This window comes from Falco punctatus (genome assembly GCF_963210335.1).
Source record: "Falco punctatus genome assembly, chromosome: 10".
Taxonomy (NCBI): domain Eukaryota; kingdom Metazoa; phylum Chordata; class Aves; order Falconiformes; family Falconidae; genus Falco; species Falco punctatus.
The window spans coordinates 34,514,406-34,520,405 of NC_137590.1; positions in this window are offsets into that span (position 1 = coordinate 34,514,406).

Here is a 6,000-nt window from a genome sequence, read left to right on the forward strand (position 1 = left end):
GGTAGCTGGTGTGGGCTCTTCTGGGGAATGGGCAGGAAGAGGGGGTTGTCAGAGGCTGGCTTTCTGCCATGTCACGAAAAAGACCTGGAGCAATACGCTCTTCCCCAGGTCCTTGTCTTCTGTGCCTGGAGAGCACCAAGTGTAGACTGGGTGTTATTGCGTGCAAAGCTTCACCTGGCAGAGCTGCCTGTTGCAAGATTAGGAGTTTAATTCGAATATTTCATCACAAAAACCTTGTGCACTATCCCTGATTTTAAGTTGGAATTTTCACTTTGAAGTCTGCATGCATCTCTACAGTTGTTTTTTTTTTTTCTTCCTTATCTTATTAAGCATTATAGAGAATGTGATATTTTGGTGGCAGTATTTTTAAAGGGCGATAAGACACTTTGTAAGGATTAAGGACGTTTGCTCTAAGATTTTAAGTTTTTAAAAAAGCAAGTGGTTTTAAAAAATGTCTTTGAAATCTTGCAAGAAAAAGTATCCTTTTGTTTTCTTCTATCCCTTCACTTCCTGCTGCAACATCTCTGTTAAATTCACAGCAGGACCTAGCTGTTCATTAACTGAGATGATTTACTTACAGCTAGGTAAATCACAACTTCCACAGCATATGCCTTCAGCGTGCTTTATTACCATGCTGCTGCCTGAGATGGCCGAGACAGGTGAAGCAAACAGCCCAGGATTCTGCCATCGGTGTGGGACTTTGAGAATAAGGCACAGACCACTCGCACCCCGGTCTGGTGCTCTGACTACTAAGCCATGCTGTCCCCGCTTGTCTCTGTCCAGTCTCTTTCCCTGTTCCCTGGAAATTCACGCTCGTTTTCTGTGTGTGGTTTATCTAGTTACAGACCTGTCTCTTCCAGAGAAGCCTGGTCTTTGGGCTGGATGTTTTTTACAATTCTAAATGTCCCCGGCTGATGGGGAGCAAAGGGCAGAGCCAAATGCCTCAGCAGGAAGATCTCAGTAACGGGGTTGTGTTCTTGTTCTGTGCTGCTTGTTCCAGGTTGCTGACAGCACAAGAAGACAGGCAGAGGGAGAATGCCCTGCAGCTGGAAGATATCAGCAGGAGGAAAGGGTGCTGCACCTAAGGCACACCAACGTGTCAACAAGAGACGTGTACCAACACTGTTCCGTGAAGCTGGGGTTCCTTTCAAGCAAGCCAAATCTGATGGTGTCAGCTCGGCAGAGACTTGGGGAAGCTGAAGCTTTTCCCCATCTGGGAATTTCAAGCCACTAAATCAGGCCAAATTGTGCATATGATCTGCCCTGTTCCATTTCCAGCTTGGCACACAGCCCTGGTCTCCGAAGGCCTCTGCTTCCTGGGGGAAATTTGGCTGGTCTTGGCTAATAGCACGAACTGAGCCTTCCATCTGGAGAGTTTGCTCCCCTGTGAAAGGATGAAGTCTTGTTCCTTCTTTTTCTGGCAAAGAAGTGGCCAAGCAGCAGAGAGCAGAGGACGCAGTGGGTGCTGTGTTAAATATAATTGTAGTGTAAGAGGTAAAGAAATTATTTTAAATTGGGGCTAGCTCTAGGTAGCGATCCCTCCATCTCAAAGCGCAGCATCTCTTGGTTCCGTAAGAGCAGAGCCCCGCGGAAAGCCTGCTCTTGTGGTAAGCAGGAAAACCTCCAGCGGTTCCTGTAACATCTGGATCAGGCCCTGTATTTACTGTGAAATTAAGATCTGGATCAGGCCCTGTATTTACTGTGAAATTTGTTTTGACTTACCAAAATTGTAGTTTACTCATTCCCTATGTGGATAATAATATGTATGGATAAAATGAGTCATCCTGACGTTTTTTCCCTTTGTTACCCTAATGGACCTTGTCACTGTCCCTCGCTTACTGTTTACAGAACACAGAGCAGTTGCCCAGGGACTCGCGGGCGCTGGCATGTGCTGCTGATTCATGACCCCTTGCAGGAGCTGTGCTGTACGTACTAGGGGGTTGTATTATAGCCTGTTTTAAGGCTGAACACTGCCTGTTTCCTCCCATTCTCTTATTTCCTGAAAAATCTCCAGCAACTAGGAGGAAGCACCTGCAGTACTGGAAGATCCCACCCCGCTAGCCCGACCGCAGTGCTTTCCAGTGGGCTGGAAGCACAGGGCAGCTGTGGGTGTGAAAGGTGTGGAGCAAGGTGTTCTCTCTTGCGGTGACCTTGTGCAGTAACCTCGCTGTGCCAAGGAAGGGCCTGAGGAAGAGCAGGACTGAACCTGTTCCCATCGGGAAGGGGCCTCCTTGGCACTGAGTGGGGGGGCACGGCAGGGCAAGGAGAGGCGTGGGCTGCGGTGGAACTGATGCCTGAAGCTGCCTCTCAGCACAGCTGCTGCCGTGCCTGCGCACCATGCACTCTCTGCGCTGGCATGCTTGCTGTGTTGTAGCTCGGTTGCTCTTAAAGCCTTGTGGGACTAAGTGAGCTTTTTTTGTGATGCCCTGTTCCTTTGTCGTTGAGCCTGTTTCTGTATGTGACTTTGACGTTCTAGGCGCGTGACGTGATGCTGCAGCCGTGTCGCAGCCCCCCTCAGCAGGAGAGGGAAGGTCTGTGTTTATCCACTGTCTTTCCTCTCTTGGGATAAGGCGGTTACTCTCAATAGCTGCTTACTCCCCCAATGTCTCTGGGAATCTCGCATGCAGGAAAACTGCTCTGAGTCACCTACAGCCCATCAGCGTTACACAAAATTTTCATGGTTCCTCCCAGTGCCTGTAACTTCCTCTTTCCTATCAGGAGTATTCCTCTGGAAGAGCAGGATTCCTGACTAAAAGGAATAGCTAAAAGCAGCAAGCCCTGCTCGGTCCTTACTGCTGGCTGGCTGTGGTTTACGCTGTGTTTAACTGCAGTAACGCCTTCCAGAGACTGGGAATCAGAAAGTTAAAGAGGTCCAGAAGGAAGCGGGGCAGCTGGTGTGGAGCCAGCAGTAACCCCAGCAGCGCTGCCAGTGGAACTGCCTGTGCTCGCAAGAGTGATGTTTGGGAAGGGAAATCCTCTCTCTTTTCAGAAAGCACCTGTAACCTGAACACAGATGTGGCTTTCCGCCTTTCTAGCCAGGGTGGGTGTGAAGGAGCACAGGCGTTGACCCCTGCTGCACAGGGCAAGCCCACCACCTGAGCTGGAGGAGCTGCTGTCAGTGGTTCCTCTGCATCATGCTCCAGCGGCACGTTAATACGGAGTGGTGCTGACGAAGAACTGGCATCTTTGGTTGGGGCACGTCAGAAATGCTCATGGTTACGTACCTGCAGCAGCAGGACTTGGGAAGTTGCTGCAGAAGGAAGAGAGCAGTAGCCACTCTGCTGTGGTGGTCTGAACATGCACCTCCCATGCCGTGTACAGAGACAAAGGTGTAAAATACAGCTGACACAAATTTGGGCCGGTCTATGTATTGCCTTTATCAGTGCTGTCATATTGCAACAGCAAGAACTACCACGTGTTGTTTTTTTTATGTACAGCCTTAAGCATGTTTTCTTAGTGTGCAAGCAGAGTACAGGCAATAAAGAAACGCTGTCTTACAAATGGCTGTGTTGAGATATTTTTTTTTTCAGGCACTGCAGAAGATTCAGCCTTCTTTTTTCAGTCGCCGATTGTAGCACGACCTCCCCTTCTCGCTGCTCAGGAGGTGCCGAGAAGCCTGTCTGTCATGGTGGTACACATGGGAGGTTTGTAAGCTGGGAGAGAGTTGTTCGGGAACCCATGTCTTAGAGGCAGCACAGGAGCAAAATTCCTCTCCAGTCTTATTTTTTTACCTCTTTCAAGCAGCCAGAATCCAGGTGATCAGGGAAGGAAGAGCAGGGAGGCGAAAAAGGGGAGATGCTTCTCCAGTGTCTGGGGGGAGTGCAGTGCTTTCAGAGAGGGCAAGTTCTCACCTTGTACCTGTATTTGTAGAACCAAACATTTGTTTTAATAATTTGCCATGCATATTTTTCGCTAGAGTTAAGAGTTTGGTCGCTTTTAATCCTTGTGCCCTGGCATGGCTCCAGCTGCATGTTTGTGCATTACTGAACTAATCTCTCTGCAGCTTTGACAAAAGGAATTATTACTCATTTCCCCTGCTATAAGTTGATACCGCACAAGTAGCTCATTGTAACGTCTTTTTTTAGCAGGAACAGGGTGGACTTTTGTTTCAGCCGTGACAAAGCGGCATGGCGTTTGAGCAGGTTGCGCTTGGACAACAGTCAGCACCAGGGCAGGTTTTATTACTGGATGTTCTTTTGTTGTCGCTCCGCACAATATTTAAATGTCCTGTTGGAAGACCCAGACATATACAGTCTAGAGGGGCACATTGTTAGTTTTTAAACGTGTCTGATACCAGATCCAAGTTAGACCAAAAATCCTAATTGTACTACATCCCCGTTTTTGTCAGATTCTCTCCTGCCTCTAAATGAATGGAAGCCCTGGGAGCAGCCACTCTTCACAAGTGACTGCTGGAAACCACAGTGTAAATAAACAAGCAAACAACGGGGATGTCCTGAGGTGGCATGAGATGAAGGAGGAGGCAAAATAGACTCTGCCTGGGGGCTTATTCCTGCCCTGTATTGGCTGCAGTCTCTGAGGGGACAGGTGACTTTTTGTACATTATCTGTGTAAAAGATTTTGGAATCGTTATCACAAGAAGGCACTTTTCTTATAGCTTGAGAAGCCTTATCCTGGCACATGCAGCGGTGCAGCTGTGTATACAATCAGATCTAGGGGCAAAGGTGAAAAAAGCAGCTGCTGTGATAAGCAGCCATGGTCCCACCAAGCTCTGCAGGCAGGCAAAGGGACGCCGCTCTGCCTTGCCTTCGACTTGGTCTCTTTCATGTTGATATGCCAGGGATAAGCACAACAGGATTACCCCGACAGCCTCTCATTGAAAAGCCAAAACAGAGCTAAAGAGAGCACATTAAGCCACAGTGTTAAGTTCAAAGCTTTCCCACAGAACAAATGCAGGGATGGCAATGGTTTGGAATGCTGTTTTCCTCTACCTTTTTGACCCCAGCAGCCTGAATTCCAAGGGACGGTTTCAGTTTATACACATTTAATCAGTTCCTGTTATGGCGATTATGGAGTCCCACACACATTATTTTCTGCCCTGACACCTTCTGTTTGTGTCTCTTTATGTTCCTTTCACTTGTTCATTGCTTAGTCCGTATATATTGGCCAAATACTTAAGCTCCAAGTATAACCGTATCTCATAGCTCATGCTATATACCTTTAAATGCTCATGGTGGAAATCTCCTGCCCCGTGCCAACAGATGCACAGCCCTGCAGCTCAGAGCTTCGTTAGCTCCTTGAGCCGCCGTCAGTCATCAGTCTGCTGTTACTTAGCTGGCTGTTTATGAGTCACACAGCAATTTCAGTTGGCGCAGCTACAACAATCCAGCTCCGAACTCTTCAGGCCTGCGAGGCATGTTTCACACGCCTATCAAACCATGCGGTGTAATAAGGGCCCGATCCCACAAACACAAGCAGAGCTGTGCGCTGCTGCCTAAATGACTAGTCTGCAGGAGACCTGACCAGGGGAAAATTAGGGTTTTTTTCAAGGTAAACATGTATCTCCAGTAAACATACGTTACTCCAGTAATAAGCTGAGGGGTGGGACGCTGGGTGTCCTGTGTGTCTCACCTTTACCTGCAGGCCTTGCCAAGCACAGGCAGTACTTGTGCCTAATTGTGCCCGTTTGCTGGCCTCGCTGTTCTCTGAACTCCTGAGTTACCAAGCTGATTATAGTGCTTAGCTATACGTTAAATAAATATATGTTAAACAAATCTGTGCACAAGGCGTAGGGCAAACTGACTCTTGTAAAGTGACGAATGAAGCCCCAGGAGGATGGGGAACAAAGAACGGATGGGGAAAAGAACGCCATTATCTAAATTGTGCAGAAGGAAGTCTCCAAGTGAGGAAGCTCTGGCTGCAAGAGATGAGCTGGTAAAATGCTGCGACTTGCAGAGAATTCGTTGAAAGAAGGACAAAGGTAATTGTGGCAGTGGGACATTGCGGCCTCCGACTCAGATAGCCCCCCAGGGCGGGCAAACC